Genomic DNA, 21,446 nt, shown 5'->3' on the forward strand with positions numbered 1-21,446 from the left:
TTCTAAACAACCTAACGAAACAAAGCACAGTGGCAGTGAAAGAAAGGAAAAAAAGGTGCCAGGCGTGAAGTCTCTGCTCGCTGGCGTTTTATCGTGCGTGTGTTGCCTGAAGCTGAAAGCTGCCAGCTATCTCCTTTTCGACAGCTTGGAGTTACTGTTGGGAGCAGAGCCATGTATGGAAGCGAAAGTAGAAAAGCACAGATAAGCTGCAATCCAGCTATGCGAGCCATGTTTAGAGACACTTAAGGGACAGGCATCCCGAGTCCCGTCTTCCTGACGGAGCCAGAGGCCTCTGGGTCCGCACGTGCGTCTCTCTCCCGTCTCGGCCCTGCTCGGAGCCGCCAGGACGCGCTGACAGAGGTGAGCGGCCGCGGGCTTTCTGAACTTTTTCCTCCGAATGTGCCCGGGGAATTTTCTGCTTCCAGGCTGCCAGCGGCTGACGTAGGCGGGGAGCATGATGAGGGGAGAGGGGTGTTTTTTTTTTCTCCCCCGCTGCTGTCTGTATGTTGGGATTTGAATACCGTTTTCAGTGCAACAGGGAGCCTTTTTCTGTCAGGAGTAATCGGCAGTCGCTGCCTTAAATTGACAGCTTTGCAGCGCAACCATGGTGACGGGGAAATGTGCTTTTCAAGCTGAGGAGAGAGCGGGTGACGGAGTGCTGTAGACATTAGGTGGAAGGGTGGTCGCTCTGGCAGTCCCCACGAAGACAAGGGGTTCCAGCAGGGTGCAGCCAGAAACGAGACTGAATTCGAGGTGCGCATGCTGTTCGTTCGTGAGAGGGTACCAGTGACAACCTCTTCAACATATTTCAATTGGCTTCCTTTTTTAGTGCTCCAGCTATCCCGCCACAAATAAACCCACACATACAGCAGCCATTACACCGCCAGGTTTCTTTTAAATTCATCAGCTCGAGCTTGTATTGTGTCCCTTTTCTGTGGCACTGCTGTGTGCATTGAGCCACGTTTTTGTTTGGGGGGTGGGGGGGATAGGTTTGCACCTGGGTTCGCGAGTCTTGGCTCCGGTTACATCGGACAAACTTTGTGACACGAGATCGGTTTTCTTTGGCAGTCCTAAGTGACATTCTCAGTGTTTTTCTCTGAGGGCCTAGGGTGGGAGGGGGCGCGGGGGGTGGGTGGTTCTCCCTTTACAAATGTTTCTTTTTGGACGGCGTTAGTTATCAAACAGAATTCCCCAATCTAATGCAATCTGCGAACGGTGGCTGCGCATCAGGCAGCTTGCATTATCGGGCTGGCATAATTTAGAACGTTGCTCGGCAGTTGTGCACCTATGCCAAGCAATTTAGGTCAGTGTTAGCATCAAGCAAAACGTGAAAACAAGTGTCTGCAATGACCAGTTGGTGGGAAGGCCATTTTTTTCAATAGTCATTCAATGCAAATGCCATTTTTTGCAGTCGTCTGTGGATGCAAATCGCTTGGTGTGAGCCAGTTCCCTGCGTTTTAAGTGCTGTAACACTCATATAATGCCACCGCAGAACCCCGAGGGTTCAGACTGTCCCTCGGGACATTGGGTAGAGCAGAGTTTACAGAGGGAAGCCTACTTTCCAAGCCTGGCGGCATCTGCTGGGTGTCAAGGGCCACGAGAGAGAGGCCCACCATATGACTGGTGTCATTGAAAAAACATGCCTCCCTTGTTAATCTTTCTAAAGGTTACCAGCACCGGAGTGTAGCCCCATGGATGGGGAGTGTCTTGGTGGGCATTCATATTTCAATAAGAAGAGCAACATAGGAATGAAGGGCCTTTTTCACAGAAGCGTTTTTATAATGATAAACCCCTATTGGAAAACGCTCTGTGAATCGGGCACTAAGTGTTGTGTGTTCTTGGAATTTTTTTGACTCTTTGATTTGTACAAGTGCATCCTGTTTTTGTCATTTTTATCGAACCAAATAGTACCTGCATAATAATAGGTTTGTCTATAGAAATGTGCCTTCTATTTATAGAGTTGTGTACCAGTTTCCATGGGAGCCAGTTTGTTTTCACTGTTTTCGTCAAGAGCAATTTGCATTCCTTTTTGTGATAGTAAATTGCTTCTAAAACTGCCCTTTTCTATGTTTAGTGTAAGCGGCAGCACTCAGTTAGGTCTAGACGGGGCTGCTGCCAACAAGGACATTTTATGGTTGGCCCTTTGAAAACTTGCAAGCCATGGCGACCTGAATATTGAAAGCATCATTACATTGTGTTGCCTCTCAGCAGAGAGGCCAATGAGTGTGCACGCTTGGGCAACAACGCTATCAGGCTTTAATCAGCTGCGGCACATTGGCCCAAGCCAATGGTGGGAGATTGACCCGACAAGGCCCAATTTACCTTTGATTTGTATGAAATGGCCATGGCGATATTAAAGAAGCTTTGTGCAAAAAAAAAATGCTATTGCGCAAAAAACATATTGGACCTAATTTACAAAAGCATTCTTCTGTGGAAAAACTCTGTTTTAAAATACTTTATAAATAATGGCAATACATGTGTGTGCAAGCAAGGGCAATGTTTGACCTAGTGCTTATTGTGCTCCCACTGATGCAAACTCTCTGTAATATTTTATGCATCGGGCCCCCCTCGAAAGCAAAACCCTGTGCCGCCATATCCCCATCTACTATGAGAACTTGAAGAGGTCATGTCGCTGTATGGTGACCTTGCAGAGTCTACCACTGCAGGGATGAAACTCTTTAAACGTTTAAGCAATGTGTTTTAAAGGCCAAAAAGCCGCAATAATACCACCTGAAATTAATGGATTTCACACACGTAAAGTAATAGGCCTGGGGCACGAGTTGGGGGTGAGGTGACTCCCCAAGACCCGGGGCGCTTCAGACTCGAATACAAGGACACTGGGCATCCAAAATGGCGGTTGTAGTCGAAGCAACATTTGATGATCTTTTTCGATCGCTTATTTTACACACTTTTGGAGTTTGGATATTTTGGATACATTTGTTTGGATGAATCATGGATTTCTTTGCACTAATACAGTAGTTAAAACAGTAACCAGAACATCATGGGTGTTCTGCCTTCCCTGAACCCATAAGTAAAGAAGAACATCATGGGTGTTCTGCCTTCCCTGAACCCATAAGTAAAGAAGAACATCATGGGTGTTCTGCCTTCCCTGAACCCATGAGTAAAGAAGAACATCATGGGTGTTCTGCCTTCCCTGAACCCATGAGTAAAGAAGAACATCATGGGTGTTCTGCCTTCCCTGAACCCATAAGTAAAGAAGAACATCATGGGTGTTCTGCCTTCCCTGAACCCATAAGTAAAGAAGAACATCATGGGTGTTCTGCCTTCCCTGAACCCATAAGTAAAGAAGAACATCATGGGTGTTCTGCCTTCCCTGAACCCATAAGTAAAGAAGAACATCATGGGTGTTCTGCCTTCCCTGAACCCATAAGTAAAGAAGAAGATCATGGGTGTTCTGCCTTCCCTGAACCCATAAGTAAAGAAGAAGATCATGGGTGTTCTGCCTTCCCTGAACCCATAAGTAAAGAAGAAGATCATGGGTGTTCTGCCTTCCCTGAACCCATAGGTAAAGAAGAAGATCATGGGTGTTCTGCCTTCCCTGAACCCATAGGTAAAGAAGAAGATCATGGGTGTTCTGCCTTCCCTGAACCCATAAGTAAAGAAGAAGATCATGGGTGTTCTGCCTTCCCTGAACCCATAAGTAAAGAAGAACATCATGGGTGTTCTGCCTTCCCTGAACCCATAAGTAAAGAAGAACATCATGGGTGTTCTGCCTTCCCTGAACCCATAAGTAAAGAAGAAGATCATGGGTGTTCTGCCTTCCCTGAACCCATAAGTAAAGAAGAACATCATGGGTGTTCTGCCTTCCCTGAACCCATAAGTAAAGAAGAAGATCATGGGTGTTCTGCCTTCCCTGAACCCATAAGTAAAGAAAATGCTATTGCTGTTACTCCATGAAAACCAGAAAACAACCCTTTTTCAGTAAAACCCATCCTGATTGCTTTTCTTTGTGAACTTTTAATTGTATTTGAATGGAAATATTGATAGCTGGCTTTAAAGGTTGTCGCTATTTCTTAGCAGTCCCACTTGGTTGTCCATTACGCCTAAAGCATGAGCACGCCTTACCCATGTCTTGCCCAGAAGCTGTTGTTCCGACGCCTGCTTGCCAGTGTGCTAGCGGTGTGCCGGCCTGCCCCCTCTCTGCGGAGAGCTGCTTGCCCGCTGCCACCGCGCTGTAGAAACGGCGCAGCACTCTAATTACGAACCAAGTCCAAGTCACCCTGACATCACTCTAATCACGGGCCGATGCGCTCAGAGAAGGGGGAGAGCAGGATTGCAGGAAGGGCATACTCAGGCTATATACGCCTTTAGCACTATTTAAAAAAAGAAAACACATAAATTCCCACCCGTCTGAGAGGACATGTTTTCCTGTATGCTTGCGTTCCCGTCAGGCCTCTCGTTGCACAGAGCTGGGCTGCAAGTGTGGGGCTAACCTGTTTGGACTCACATGGGGATTTCAGCCTGCGTGCACCTGCATGCTCAAGGACTGTGCTGGGGATTTAGGATGTGAGTACCTATACGAGGAGTCGCAGCGCAGGGCGGTGGACCATCGCTAGGTTATGTTGCTGGTATGTAAACTGCTCACCGCTGCCATTTCTATGGTTTCATGCACTCTGCCGGAGTGGTACTCACAGCCTGCACAGGATCAGGAGGTTGGTCATATGCATGTACCTGAAAGAAAACACAGCATTGGAATGTGGGAAGTGTATGTGTGCGTAGTTAACGACTCACCATACAGGGATTTAGGTAATAGGAGTCATTAGGGGTATGCCGGTCCGGAAATAAGGTGCCGGTAACAACATGTACCGGCTCCTTTTCTGTACCGGCATAATACCAGTCTGACGATAGGGGCATTGAACTACCGGCTAGGCCTGACCTGCCGCTAGTTCATGTCCCTGCCAGGAGATATTTCACTGAAGCACCGGCACCATTAACAACGGTGCTTCAGAGGTTCCCATCCCATATCGGACTCCATGCGAATGGGAACTTACAATTCCTCGTCTGGCCGTAATATCCCGATAATACCGGATATCAGGTGGTCGGAACACTAAGCTGAGGTTGCCGGTAACTGCAACCTCATAATGACCCCCCCATTGTGTTCCTATTCAAGGAGTTACAGAAAAAGGATACTAGGTCACGGGTATATGGGCCTCATTACGAGTCAGGCGTTAAGGGTTTTACGGCGCCGTAAACGGCGCCGACCCTTAACGCCTGATTACAAGGTCCCTTTGCGGGATAGTGATTTTAACGCCTGCTTTTTGCAGGCGTTAAAAACCATGCCGCAAAGGGAGCTTGGTGCTAAGTACGGTGGCGCAATTTGCGGCACCGTACTTAGCGCCTTCCCCATTCCCATTATGCCCTATGGGGCAAAAATGGGAATGGGGAAGGGCCATGGCGGAAGGGGGAATTACCACTCCGCCAACCTCGGAATGGGGTGGTAATTCCCCATTCCACCATGGCGGAGTCGGAGAGTTACCGGCATGGACCATGGTGCTATTAGCACCATGGTCCATCCGCCAGTGTCGTAATGAGGCCCTATGTGTCTCAAATCTTCATTCAATAGGGCGGTCTGCCACATGGATGTTCATAATCAAAAACTCACAGCATAAGGTTTTGGGCAATGTGTACATTCATAGTAAAATACATGCAATTTATGGATTTGCACAAGAAAGTCCCCACAGTATGGGGTTCAGCTTTTGAGTGCCTATTAGAGGAGTCACAGCATATGGAGACAGGCCATGCATATGTGTGTATTCAAACACTCAGTATTGGGAGGTTGCTATGCATGGTTTACGTCTGTTGGACTGAGAAAAAAAAGACCTTTTCCCATTTGACCAAATTATTTGGGGTCATTTGTTTGTTTGAAAATGAGGGGGGAGACCCCCGCACCCACAACCCAATTCCCCGCACCTTAACCTATTCCCTTACCCTACCGCACATATGTATTTAATTTAATCTGACCAAAATTCCCCCCAAACAACGATCATACAAAATTCAGTCAAATTGAAAATGTCAATTTGGCCTGTGATCAAGTAGGCTAATACCGGAAGGCATACATTTGGGAGTACTAAAAGCGGACAGTTTAGGGATGTGGGTAATGCATACAGACGTACTCAAAGAATCACAGTGTAATGTTTTGGGCTACGTGTGCCCATTCAAGTAGTCACAGGGTTGTGGGCCATGATTTCTATGTCTTTGTATTCAAATAACTACAGCACAGGGAGGTGGGGGCACTCAAAAACTCACTACAAAGAGATGTGGGCTATGTGGACACAACACCAAGAGAATTGGACTAGGTGTGTGCCTGTTCACCAGATCACTGCATAGGAATTTGGGATATACATTGATGCAGACTCAAGGATGAAGAGCAGCAGAATTGGACCATGTACATGCATCCTCAGGAAAGCACATACATTTGAGCTTTCTGGTGCATACATACTTTTAAGTCTCACACTGAGGGGACTTGGTCTTCATATTGGTATCTGCTCTAGTCTCATGGTGCCATGATCTGTGCGGTATATGCATGCCTATTATACTACTTTTATTAAATAAAGTGGGTTCTATATATTCTAGCTTCCTCTAGCATTGAAACATATGTGTGCCCTGATCTCAAGCCCCACGTTTGAGGAGTGATCGCAACAACCCCGTGGGTATTTCTGTTTCCCGCACAGCCCTGACTTTGTGCTCTCAGTGAGCAAGCAATGCACACACTTCTGCTACATGTTCCGTAGCATGTGGAATTGGCCTGCATCTTTGTTCTCTCTTTTCACATGCAGCGTGTGTAGGCTGTGCATGCTTTCACACTTCGCACCCCCAGTGTTAGCGTTTGTGGTGGGTCTGTGTGTGTTGGCCACACCACAACCCCTTGCCTTGGTGTGCATTGGTCTTGCTTCTTTGTAGATGCTTTCCAATCAAACTCCATGCTTGCCATTGGACCAGCATCTGATGCTAATGATCAGCCAAACGACATCCTGGGAGCACTAGGACTTATTGGGCAAAGGCAATTAATCATATGGAGCACCAGACCCAATCAGCAACTCCTGCATCATTTCAACCAACTAACTCAAATGAGTTGAGTATAGGCACAGGGCGATGCGTTTGGACCCAAGAACAAGGAACACCACCCGGGATATTTTTAAACTTGCACACACATGGAGATTAAGAGTGTCATTGCTACAAATAGGCCAAGTGGCAAACGATAAGAGTGACTGTTTAGTGCTGGCAATGTCTCACCTCACTGCTGTCTCTGGCACCTTTGATTGCATTCTGTTCAGAGGCGGGAAACAGGCTCTTGTAGGAACAGAACGTGCTAACCTTGGATGGGTTAGTTCCATTATCACGGGCAGGGGTGGATTGGGAACCAAAATAGAGCCCTGGAAATCATTTTCAAAGTGGCCCCTTATTAGACATGTTCAGCAAGCCCAACCCTTTTCCAATAAGAAATGTGAAAATAAAATAGGTTACCACACGAAAGAGACACAGGGTGCAGAGGCTTAATTGTAATTCGCCACAGTTGCCTATGGGCCAGTCCACCCCTGATCACTGGTGGCGCACACATAGTGGCTAATCATGCTGACCTCTGTCCAGTTATCATCCCTGTATTGCATGTTTCGGGGACTAAGTGCTTCACCAGCCCCTCTTTGAGCTGCAGATACTGAAATCTCTTGTGAGAGGCTCTTTTGGGCGCAGATTTCATGAATACAACGGAATTTGATTTGACATATTTGGTTGCATTTCATATAACAGTACTCATTACTAAACAATTAGTTCATGGCTGTTTGGGTGACTGAGGGCAATCGTACCACACACGTCAAGAGCTCTATGCACAGGTCCAAGCACGTGTCTGTTTACAGGGTCGCATTGGCCCCTCGGACTTCCGGCCTATGGCCGGGCCGAATTCATCCCTGGGGAGTGGGGCCGGTTTCTGGCCATGCCTGGGCTGGTTTGGAAGAAAGAAAAATTGAAAAAATTAATATTTTTGTTTTTTCTAATTTTTTTCATTTTTTTTTTTTCAAAAAGCCTTTCATCCTTCTTAGGTTGATATATGAGTAACAACATAAATTGGGTGATATTGTATGCATATTTATTCAATAAAAAAAGAGCTTAAGCGTAAGTGCTATACAATAAAATATTATCATTTAGCCTTGGACGTCTCCTTGGATTCACAGTAATTTAGTGTACTTAGGAACAATGCTATTTTGATTCCACTTCCTGTTTTGTCAAGGGGTGAAAGGTCGTGTTTCATCGCTTCCCGGGATGTCACTTTGAGATGGGGTCAAATGACATCACTTCCGGTGATGTCATCAGCAGTGAAGGGTCATGCGGCGAGGGGTGGGCCACTTTTTTTTGGTTGACCAGGCCTATTTCTTGTCCCAGTCCGACCCTGTGCTGTGTACCGTGCCAATCACCATCCTGTACACTATAAGCAAGGCTCACCTCAGTGTTTTTCCTTTCGTTATGACACAGCCAACAAAGTAAAACATGTTTTCACTCCAGTTCAGAACGCAGGGATGTGTCAGAGGGCAGTGACACTGAATGTTCAGAAGTCGCTTGATCCCGGGACGTCGTGCGATGCATGCTGTGCATTGCCCATGCCAGCCTGTGCGAGCTCTCAATCCTTTACCCGGACTATATATTCTGCTAGCCAGGAATGGTAGTAGGATTTGCAAGGCCCTTTGTGGCAAAAGATGTGTGGGTCACCCTAATTTGCATGTTCAATGACATCCCCGGAAGTGAAATCATAGTAAATGACATCACCGGTCATGGCAGTCTTCTTTGAATCCTGAGAGTATCTTGGGAAGTTACATCACATGAACTTGCCATGAGTGAGCCACTTTGTGGTGTGCAATATGAGTGGCACCTCTACTATTGGATGGCAGTTTTGAAAGTCTTACACTGTGATCTGAATGCCTTATACAGACTTTTATTTTCGTTAGAGATTTGACAATGCAAAACGATGATTTGCCCAGGATCACCCTCTTTAGTTAAGTGGTGACACCAGGATTTGTGTCCCAGCTGCAACTTAGTCCCTTGACCACACATCATCTCAGCTCCAGCTGGTTGAAACATGTCAATGTTTGGCCTTCAAAAATATGTAGTTTTATAGAGAGAACTTGAAAAGTGCACACATCACAGCAGAAACTTATTGTACTGATACGATTTTTCTTTACTGAAATGTGTTGAGCAAACATTGTTTCATTGTAGTTGTATCTTTCCTACTTGAATGGAAAGACTACAAGTACCAGCAATGCAACCCTAACTAATCTCCTATGGGTTTTGTAAATGCACATTCAAGACCTAGAGACACAACAAAAGACAAACAATAGGGTAACAGGTTTTCTACGTGCTATCACACACTATGAGAATACTCTTTGCACCTCTTTTTGTGTGTGTCATAAACATCATGAAAGTAGGACAGACAGGTTAAAGCGTTTTTTTTGTGCGGCTCAGGATGTCCATTCCAATAAAAGGCACATATTTGAGTAGCTAACTCAGCCTTTGTTTGGGCTCTCTGAAGCGAATGAACACATCAGTTTGTATCCCCTACATTTTAAGACAGTGATCCACCACAAATGATGAGCCTCGCATTTGAATGGTCTGTTGATAGCAAAGAGAGTGTTCAGAAAGTATTTGCTAAGTAGCAGTGGGTGGCGCTGTTGAGTATGATGGGGGAGCAATGATGAGAAAGCTGCCTATCACATTGCAACTCAGCACTAATGCTCAATGCAGATAGGCAAGACAATCTATTTTGAATGGAAATAGGGTCGTCCTGTGATCCACTGTGGTGTAACGCCCAATACCAAAAACAAGGTCATTATGGATAAGGGTGCGGTGGTTGGAAAATGTAATACCTTGTATTGCACCAGAAAAAAAGACATTTAGCTCATTTTTAGAAAAGATAATCAATGCAAACAGAGAGAAAACATGAGTGCGCCATATTTAGACTCAGACATAATTTGTTCTCTAAGTCTAATGTGGGTTGGAGGGTGTTAAAATAAACACGCACAACTCACCTGCTGATGGCTGATCAATGTCTACTTGGTCAAACCCAAGGACTTGATATGAAAAAGACATTAAAACATATCCACATCCGTCATGATGTTGATCTTATATCCAATGAATATTTGAAAAAGTACTTGACAATGGGCTCAATGCGAACCAATTAAAATAGAAACACATTGATAAGCTACTGGCCCTCATTCCGAGATTGGAGATAGCCATGGCGCTATTTGCGCCAGAGCGGCCTCCAATACCGGGACCGGCACCAGTCTGGTTGAATGGGGATTTACCGGGTCATTCCGAACCTGGAGGACTCGGTAATCCCCATTCAACCAACCATTCCCATTTGAGCCCCCATAGGGCTCAATGGGAAATGGGAAGGTGCTAATAACGGGCCCGCGAATAGCAGGCCCATTATTAGTGCCCTGGTCCATTAGCGGGACCCGTAAAGGACGTGTGGTCAGACCAGACATCCTTTACGGTTCCCGCTAAGGGACATCGGAATTGGGCGGTAAAGGATTACCGGCACCAGTCTCCTTACCGGTGCCCTGTATCCCTTACCACACAAATCATAATGACCCCCATTGTCTTACAAGACATTGGGCCTCATTACGACCCAGGCGGTAAGTTACCGCCTGGGTCGTACCTTTACCACCATGGCGTAAACTACGTTTACGCCATGGTGGTTGGCGGACTTACCGCCCCATTCCGAGGTTGGCGGGGCGGTAAGTCCCCAATCCCCATTTACCCTTCCCCATTCCCATTTTTGCCCCAAAGGGCATAATGGGAGTGGGGAAGGCGTTAATTACGCCACATTAAATTACGGTGGCGTAATTAACATCAGGGTCCCTTAGCGCCATGGATTTTAACACCTGCTAAAAGCAGGTGTTAAAACCTCCATGGCACTAAGGGACCTCGGAATCAGGCGGTAAGGGTCGGCGCTGTTTACGCCGCCGTAAACCCCTTACCGCCTGAGTCGTAATGAGGCCCATTATGTCATTACGACCTCGGCGGTAGCCATGCCGCTTTTGGAGGCATGGCTGCCGCCGAAATCGCGTCCGGTTCCCAGAATGGGGAATTACCGGGCCATTCTGAGTTCGGAGGGCCCGGTAATTCCTCCCTCCAGCAACCCGGGCCCAGACCTTCTCCATTCACATTTCAGCCCTCGAAGGGCTGAATGGGAATGGGAGAGGGAGCAAACAACCGGCCGATTACGAGTGGCCCGTTGTTTGCTCCCTCTTCCCCTCGCGGGACCCGGTAAAGATGCCTGGTTTTACCAGGCATCCTTACCGGGTCCCGCAAGGGGACCTCGTAATGTGGCAGAACATGTTTAACGGGTCCGCCTCCTTTTGCGGAGCCCGTTAACCCATTCCGCCAGGGTCGTAATGAGGCCCAATGATTTTGTTAAAGAAGGATTTTGTCTGGGGTGCAAGAAGATAGACATAAAGGAAACAAATTGAAACAGTGAATGGCATTGTAACGTGTCACGTGGACATGTGTTCCAATTCAGAAAAGTGAAGGAGGCAACGTCATATTTTTAAGACTCTGGGAGTGTGTGGCTCAGCTTTGCTTGAAAGATCTAGAACCCAATATTGGTGGTGTGATGTGGCATCACCGTGCTCCGATGGTCTAAGACAACCTTGATATTTTGTGAATAGGCATTGCATTTTGCTAGTGTGTACCTGTTCCCAGACAGCACACATCCTTTCTATGCCTGAAATCCCACAGACCCCTTGAAGTGCTCACCTTTTCTAATCCATTGCTACCTCATGACTGTGTAAGATTATGCACATGTAACCTGATTTCAAACCTATGGCTACTGTAGAGTTCTACTTATCATTATGATTTGTGACTAATTTCAAGTAAGGCCATTTGTGATTAGGCATGAATTAGATCAGCCTAACAGTCTATTCTTTCTCCACGTCAGTCAAATACTTTATAAATCAATCGCATGTTGCTCAAATGTCTTACCACATGGATTAGTTGATCAAATCAACTGTGGGGAAAAGCTAGGCCACAAATTCTTGCTTTTGCATTTTGAAACAGTGAGATCTTTCCAATAATGTATCTTTCAAAGATAGTTTGGCCATACATAGACATCTCCTTTAATGCTCTTGGTCATAATTAAGCCTTCTAGGTTGTGTGGGGAAGGGTATGGTGGCAACAGTGGCCATTAAGTGCTTTGATAGCCTGACTTAATATCCTAAGTGAATCAGGGGCTTAAGGAGGGCTGCATGTATCCAATGGCCACCATCACCCTCCTCCCCCAATGGTGCTAAAACAGCTGGTTGGTTGAACCAATCAGAACGTTCCATAAAGGGTACCGGTACTCACTTAGGACAATTTGGCTATTGATAGAGTCCTGGATGGAGTGAATAAACTTGGTTCATATAACCTGTATTAACGTGAAAGTTTCACAGAAATAGCTACCAGTGAATCCAACTTGAGGACTTTCTTTTTATTTTCTAGGCCCAAAAATTGAGATTCTCAATTATAAATTGGAAGGTCCACAGCTCAAGGGTCTACCCCTATCCTCATGACACATGTTTTGGGTGATGGAAGCAGACTGATGAAATCAAGGGCATTCCCTTCTGGAGCCTGGAGAAGATGCACTGAATGGATTATCTCAAGCCAGGTCTGCCCTGATATCATCATCGAACATGTCTACCATCCAAGGAATCACCACTCTGGATAGCAAATGAACCCCTTGCTGGTGAACATGTGTGCTTGAGAAACACGCTTGTTGCCAATTCAGAATCTGAAGGAAGTCCCACGTGTCATGAAAAGAAAATGAAGAAATCAATAGGAGTTGTCTTTGTGGGTTGGATTTCATTTTGTTCATGGGTTATCCTCTTTCAGAAGCACACATTTGTTAGGAATTATGCATGCATCTTTGTGACGAATCAACTTCCAGGGCACCAGTGGTCCAGGGATGAATATAGGTTTCTAAACCATCAATCAGCCCCACACACACCAGAGGGGATCCAAACAGATTGGAGACACCAACAAATTATAAACCTCTGTGTCCAATTTTGGTAATGTGGACAGAATGACAGGCTTATCTCCGCAAGGTGTTGGATCGTTGGTTAGTTGCAACACAGTGAAAATACAATTATAACCCAATGATAAAAAGGACTGTCCAGTCAAGGTTGTATCCAAATATCTACTTTATTACTATCACAACAGACAGTTCTAGCACACTACAAAATACAACCCATCCCGTAAAGGAATGCAGAGGACAGACAGTTTCAAAGAAGGAAAAGGGATGCACTCTGGATACTGACAGGACGGTAGTCAGTATAGTAATTAATCACAATAGTTCAAGGATACTTGTTTTCAATACAAACGGAGCAATGGTTTGTAAAATGTCACTATGGGCCTTCGGAGAAGGAACGGGGGGACAGAACCACAATGTACCTTGTGCTTATAGAAGTTCTTGGTGCTCAACAGTGTAGAGTCGGTTTCAGGGTGCTTTGCAGCTTCTGCAAAAGAGTTAAAGATGGGAGACAGCTGCGGATATGAGGGGGCAGGCAGTTTGGCAAGCGAGCCTGGACAGACAGCTGCAGGCTGGCCTACATGGTGGCTTGGGGTCAGTAATCGCTGTCTCAGTGCTGGTTGGCTGGTCGAAGCGTTTCGGACGGCATTAGCCACCCCGGCAAAACAGTCAGCGGTGCAGTCAGTATCAGCTTGGAGGGGCTAGACTGGTTCAAAAATGTCCTTTAAGGCAGATGCTGGTAGATGCTTGTCGGTTTGCTCATCCTAGCTTCTTCACTGGGCAAGTATCGTCCCTTAAGGCAGATGGCCCAAAGCTTAGGAGATTGTTGCAGGCAAATGCTGTGTCCTTGGTTTGGTTCAGAGACTCTCTGGTACTTCTCACCTTGGAAGCTTGCTGCATATCCTGGCACGGCACACTGTGTGCTGGCTGGTTACCAGTTCTGGAGCTGCTGGAGGGTCCTCTGAATTTAGTATATCCCTTTGATCTCTGGGAGATGTTTAGGGAGGGATCTTGCTTCCCTCTTTGGAAATCCTGTCCTTCCTTCACTTTGCAACAGAAACGGTACATGTGTGAAAACATGTAATACTAAGTCTCACCCTCCTTCCTGTCTGTTGTGGATCAAAGGGTCTCTCTAGTTAATGGAGCTCTCTGTAGTTCCTGATTAAAGTGGCAGGTCTCCCTTGAAAAAATGTTCTCTCTCCTGCAAACCACATTCTCGGACCTTCTGAATGGGATACCCCTGCAGGTTTGACTACTTTAAACACATAGTCCCAGACATGACAGGTCACTGCCCTTGATACTGAAAGGCAGCAGCTGGCTTCAGGCTGGCACAGAGCATAGCAAAGGTTGTTTGTATGTTTTATTAAACTCTGCTGCCAGACCCCATGTGGGTGTGTTTGAATTAATCTCTGATTACTATGCAAAGCTGCCTCTAGCAGCCGAGCCTAAACAAAGGGAAAGGGCAGATCCATGGACCCTTTGTTAGTTAATTAGGCTGCCCATGACAGGAGGAAGGATTGGCCCTCCCCCTTCTGAGAGGACAGGTGTAATCCTAGCTGTCATATCCCAACTAAATATGACAGGGGGGACTGCACCTTTATGCTGTGTCCACCCAGAGTACACAGGTGTATGTGTATGTTGTGCAGTGAGCATAGTGAAATATGTGCAAATTAGCTCCACACACTTCCCGTAGGTTCATCCACCACCATTCAATTTCTTTAAAAATGTCCAAAAAGCCCAGGCGAGCACATACCCACCGTGCAAATTCCTCGCAATCTTCACATACAAAATCATTCAACACAGACCTTTAATATGGAAAGGAATGTGGAAAACTATCCTAATAAAATGGTTAGTTGAAAAAAAGAAGTAACCATACTCCATTCATAGACATTATGCAAAACATATTACAATGTCTGATACGCTCAAGATTGAAGATAATAACTGGATACATTATGGAGAGTTTGAACACTTTGTTGGATGGTTATTTCTCTCTTGGATACTAATGGTCTGCTTTATCTTTTCATTAAGTGCACCAGTTTGTCACTGTTTTTAGATTAAATAAATACTTTACTTACTTAGGTCAAAAAGAAGTTCACACACCAGGCTGGTGCTTAAGACCTAGGCACTGCTCCCTGATTAGGACCGGGGTCCATATTTTAAGGCTCTGTGCATCAGTGCATCATGCAGAGAGGGTTTTGGGTGCGGCCTGAAGGATCATAGCTGCAGTTTTATTCACAATGAGTCTGGCATGTCACCACAGTCAGAAACATATTGCAAATTGGTCATATTCTCAGGCAAAATATCTGGTTTAGTGGGCACTTTGTGGCAGCGGAATATGACTGAAAAGAGCTGAAACTATAATCACATCAAGAGTGAGCCCACCTGCGACTCTTTATAAGACTCGAGGCTGTCCCTACTGCAAGACACCTTTGGTATCTTCAAATAAAGGAATTTGTGTTCACAGACTGAAGCAATTCTTAGGTTTCAAACCTGCTATAATAGATTACTCAATATACCTTACATTCCATTACATGAAGCTCAACCCCTCCCCTTCTGAATTCCTACACCTCACCAACAACACCCAACACTCACACAGACAGACCCGGCTATCAACTATGAACTCTGAGGACTTCATAACCGAGCACACCTCCTGTGCCAAGTACCTTGGGTTCCCCATCAACAAACACCTCTCCTTCAAGACACACATAGCTCAGAAAACTCAGACAGATTGGAATCAGCTCTCCTTCCTGTCCTTCCTCCCCCTAGACAGCCTTAGATCCATCATTCAAACACAGGTCCTATCTCACTGTATGGGGACAATGCACTCCTCGAAGACCTCCCACCATCCTCCCTTGCGCCCCTGAGAAGTGTACTACACGCGGCTGCGTGCCTCATCAAGTGTCTTTTCAGATACAACCACATCACACTTACCCTCAGCGACCTTCACTGGCTCCCACTGCACCCACAAATCACCTTCAAGTGTTGCTTCATCATCTATAAGGCAGTCGCCCTCAAGTCATCCAGCTACCTCGCAGAGAAACTCAGCATCTTCAGTGGGCAACGCATCACCAAGAAGCCAGGACTCGTGCATACTTGAATCCACCACTGTAAAAAAGAAAGGACCAGAAAACAAGCCTTCTCTGCCTGCGCCACAACACTATGGAACCTCCTCCCCGTCAGCATCAGACTCGCCCCTACGCTCCTACAATTCAGAAAAGAACTCAAGACCCACCTCTTCAAGGAGACTCTTCTCTGCAACACCTAAGCCATCACATTGCCCCTCGCGCCGCGTGACTTGCTAGATGCCTCATGCTGTGCTCCTCTGTATCCTACTCCCGCCATATATCTGTTCTGTTTTACCTCTGAAAAGCGCTCTGTTATGCATCTGTACTGTTGTTTACCTCTGTAAAGCACTCTGTTATGTATCAGTTTTGTTGTATATCACTGTAAAGCACTCCAATGTTTCTCAAAGCTAGAACCAGGCTCAATAAATACAATAATAATAATAATAATGATAATGATCATAATAATAATAATCATAATAATAATAATAATCATAATAATAATAATAATAATAATAGACCCATGTAATATAGAGATTTATATTGCCATCACCATATTACTTAACATATCACCAGTATTACATTTTGGCATTCATTCATCCATAACATTGGGTTAGAAATCAGTTCTGTCCTGCTGTTGCTTTAAAAAATATTATTATATTTACACTATGGGCCCGATTCATGGAAGCATTTGCAGGGAAAATAGCGACTTTGAGCGACCAAACCGCGTGCCAAACCCTGTTTGTCGATTCATTTCATCGACTGCGCTGTACTTTTTTTCCATACTATGTGCGGACTTCGTGCAGGCTCAACACATCTCTGCGAGCGGTCGAGTGCCTTGCGCAAGACACCACGCAGAGAATGGGCGAGGCCTGCGCAGAGGACAGAGTAGGGGCAGAATTTAAAAAATGAGGAACAACAAGGGAAAAAGTGGGCGGTACGAGGGACGGCCCACAGGCCGTCCATAGCACGCCCACAAATGCGCATGACAAAGCGGAATGATTGATGTGACCGCACAACCTTTCGCTTGCAAAATGCCCACGCAAATTCCTCGTTCTCTGTGTCACCCGAAGTCAAGCGTCATAGCAGAGTTCAGGACTGACTTTATTCTTGATATCGTGCCCAGTTTCACCAACGAGCGAGCCTTCACCAACGCCATCATCGGCAGAACTGTTGGCAGTGCATATTTTACAAGCATAGATTTGAGTGTATTCACTTTTTTCATTGGTTATACGAAGGCGTTCTCGTAAAAACGCTTAGAACACTAGTGCCATGCCAGATGTCATAAAGTCTTAGTGACATATAGAACACCTTTTATGACTTTTATTTTGTCACACTGCATACTGCCAATATATGTCTTATTTATGTACACGACTATCAACATTTTTTCAATTGAAATAGTACGATTTGTGGGGAAAAGTAGAGTAGGATGTTGAGAAATGGGCCGTGCATTGTTTAGCAATGTGCTATAAACAAAGAAGACCAGTTTCAGAAGGGTGGCACCAGCCTATTATGATTATAAGAGTTAGACTCAATGCAATGCAGTCATAGAGTAAGGGAGAGGTCAGGGTTATTTAATAATTGTCTGCCACGAGTTAAAGTCCCACGGTTAAGGCAAAGGGCAGACTTTTGCAAGGAGAATCATCCCAAACCTTTGTGATAAAAAGGGGCCTTGTGATCAGAAAAACGAGACTTGGGGCCTGATTAAAGGAATTTTTAGCGTTAGCGTGGTGCAACGTGACTTTGCACTGCCAGCAAACACCCTGATTCACAGAGCGGTGCAACGTGTATTTTTGCAGTGCAAAGTGACTTTGCACTGCTGCAAAAGTGGTGCAAATTCACTTTGCACTGCGCTAAAAGTTCCATGAATTGGGCCCTAGACCTCAACACACAAAGCCTCTCCTTTCCACTCTCCACCGTAGCTCTTGAAGACATTGATGAAGAGGAGCAAGACTGGCATGGTAGGCAGTGCAGAGTGACACAGCACCCTGCATGAAAGCAAAGCAAACAGAGAGTGCCTACAGGCTTGTGTGTGCTTGCTTCCCCACCCAATTAGTTTTCCATCCCTTGTAGATATCTGGTGCTCTCAGGTGTACCACAGCTTCCCCTTCATTGGGGGAACTGATGGAGGGTATTGCCATAGCAGAGGGAGAGAAGTGGGAGATGATAGAACAGTGGGCAAGAACCAAGGGAACTGATATACTAAATGGGCAGGTCAAGTATAGGTGTGTGTGGGGAATGTGTGTCTGTGTGCATGCGTGCGTGTTTGTGTGCGTGTGTGTGTCACTGTGCATGTTGGGGGTTGTCGCACCTCTCTGGTAATTCTTTCTCCACTAGGGAGTGTCATCACTGCTCCTCTCTCACAACCTTCAGCACTTTTCGTCTACTTGGGCACCGACAGCAGTCTATGCTTAAGGGCAAGAGGTGCAATCAGGGACGTTTGAGTGGGCAGCAGCATCTTGCTAACAAAGCCGCAAGCAGTGTTAAAATGTTTTGAAATGTGTCCGCGGCAGCCATTGTTACCATTCTGAACATTCTTATTGGCTGAACATTGATCAAACAAAAGAAAAAAGGCAATCAATAGCAGTTGAAAAAGGATATGCTTATTTTAAGAGATTCAGTAATGCTATACCAACATGTCTTTCTCCTCCTTCACCTGGATCTACTGTTTGAATCCCATAAATTTGAATGGCCATGCTTTTGGGTGACTTTAACCAACCTAATTTGGCCAACGCCCACTTACTCCATTTCAAATATACTCTTTCTAGCCAAACCCTGGTTGCTGTACAAAATCAGTCTGCACCTAATATTGACAAATCACGTGATCTCTTATTCATCTGCTCCTCTGTAAATGTTATTGCACCATCTATTGATCATCGTGTTACTACTCTCTTACTCATATACAGTTATCTTTGTCTCCCCAATCTCCCTTCCACACTAGTCACTTGTCACAAAAGTACATTCAAACATGATTCCATGGCATCCTGTATTTGCCAATTTAGATCTCTCCTCCAAAATTCCTCTCCTCTTCATGCTGGCACATTTAACATAGCATCCTTAATTTCAACCCAGATATTCCTGCTTTCTTTAAACATTACTATTCTGCTCCATTTCTAATATTATCCCTCAATTCTGGATCAGCTAAGACAACCTAAGACCACCCTGGGTCTCCATCTATGTGGATTGTGTAAAACTCGCTGTCATGTTCTCCTTGCCTTTTATTTTATAAGCAATCACTCCTAGCTCTAGCCACTGCCCTAGACTTTGTCTATTATAAACATCTTTCACCCTCATAACATTTCCAGATTCCTCTAGTCTTTGCTTACCACTCCATTCCCCTCATGTTATCTTTCTCAGTATGGGCTGATGACATTATCACACGGCTTTCCTCCAAGATCTTCAAAATATGCGATGCGGTGATACCCTCCTCTCTCGCCTCTCCATCCCTGTTCTCTCTCCCAACTCCCCACCTAGCCTCTCTCTTCCTTGCTAGTTCTCTCCTACCATACCTGCACAACCTATGACCATCAGACCATCAAAGAACTGGCACCTGTAGCCTCTTTAGCCATAACCCTGCATGATTCCCAAACTAAAACTCCAACTACAGCCACTTTTCAACATCTGCATTGATTTTTCTATATTTGATATTGTCTACTGTATTGAAGTCCTATGCAATCTTTCCTAGCCTGAGCCACCCGCTTCAATGTTCCACCAGCCGGCTCCATCATCGGGTGTAGAACACCCATATTTGTATTGATCCATTATTGTGAAACGCCCAGCAATGGGACTGCCCTGCCCACTGTATGGCCTCTTGTAATGTGCTTATGTTTGAGTCACTATGCTGCCTCAACTCAACAACTGCTAACAAATACAGGCCTTTTTCAGAAATTAGTATTGTAGAGTCTTGGGATTTGGCTTTACACCACTGGCATTGACCATTCATTTGCGTTGAATAAACAGCAATAATTATGCTGGTAGCTTTCCCGCTGTCCGTCTTGTTATAGCTCTTCAATAAATCCTGCACAGCTTTCAAATGATCATTTCTTCTGCATTACTCTGAAAGATGAATCACTTAAGACTGGGAAACAGGAGGGAGTAAACTATGCAGCCTTCCTCTTACACTCAGGCTTGACAAGCTGTCATAACTTCAGCAGAAGTGGAGCAGGCCTGAAATGATGGTTTGAAAATATTCAAGGAAGCATTGCGCTGCAGCCAACTTTCCAAGTAAAGCAGCAGAGCAGGAGACACCAGAGTCATGGTACACGGGAAGTCCTTATCTAACTGATGCTATTAGCAATTTATATATATATATATATATGTCACCGTCAATTTGTCATGTGATCTAAAACCTTCTGAGGTAAATGCAAAGTATGTTTGGATGATGAGTATGACGAAATGACTATTGCTCTGCAGAAGTACATGGATGAGTAGTGGATTAAACTCCTACTCAGCCCCACACTACTGCTAAACCAGCAATGATCTTAGTTCTAAAGGGGAAAGAGGCACACCATGAATGCATACCCCGTCTGCCTCTCTAAGTAGCAATGGCTGAGGGCAGGCTGTATGCTTCAGGAGGGATGTGAGCTAGCAGAAACGCGTACAAACGCGTACATGGGTATAAAATATGAGACTGTTCAACCAAGGTTCTATAAAAATAGAATACTTCGATTAAACAAAAACTACAAATACACTAATGAAAAAAACACAACAACCTACCCATGTAAGAGAAGACACAACATATGCAGACTTTACAGTGAAAGAGGCACTTTGTGTCATAAGACGGGGAGACAGGCGTCATTTTCGGCAGCAATTGTTCACTTTCAAGAAAAAGGTTTTAAAAAAGGTAAAGAGCTTGAATTTACATGTCACTAGGGCCCTTAAATGCAGCACTATAGATACCTTCTAGGCTTGTTCATGGGTCTACAAAAAGGTCTGGGAGCCACATAACCTGTTCTCTGGGCCCACTCGGGAGGGTCTACAACCACATTTTAGCTCACTGTACCAACCACAGAGGAGAAGTATTCATTTGCATATCAGTATAGTCCCACCCACTTGGGCAGTCCAGCACCGAAATGCTAGGCAATCCTCCTCTGAACAAGAGTACAGACAGTGGCTCCAGACACGTGTTTCGGCCTAGTCTGTGCAGCTTTAAGCACAGTGAGCAAGCGGTCCACGTCTGGATTACCCTGGTTAAATAAGGGTGAAACCCCAAGTTCCAAAACATTCATAAAAAGATCTGGCAGCCCGTCCACTGAAAACTAACATGGCCACATAACCTGTTCTCAGGGAAGGTGCCTGCTTAGTACAGCCTACAACCACATTTTAGCTTGCTGCACCTTCCACAGAGGACAAATATTCTTTTCCATATC

The 21,446-nt window shown here is 45.3% G+C and overlaps 1 protein-coding gene across 1 annotated transcript in view; it reads left to right on the top strand.

The window, feature by feature from the left end:
* Positions 1–242: 242 nt before the first annotated feature.
* Positions 243–21,446, top strand: part of SLC8A1 (solute carrier family 8 member A1) — a 1,145,942-nt gene continuing 1,124,738 nt past the window's right edge. The window contains exon 1 of the mRNA XM_069606868.1: positions 243–360. The gene's annotated coding sequence lies outside the window, so the exon portion shown is untranslated. The remainder of the gene's footprint in view (positions 361–21,446) is intronic.

Source organism: Ambystoma mexicanum, chromosome 4p (assembly GCF_040938575.1).
Source record: "Ambystoma mexicanum isolate Mex_15411 chromosome 4p, UKY_AmexF1_1, whole genome shotgun sequence".
Taxonomy (NCBI): domain Eukaryota; kingdom Metazoa; phylum Chordata; class Amphibia; order Caudata; family Ambystomatidae; genus Ambystoma; species Ambystoma mexicanum.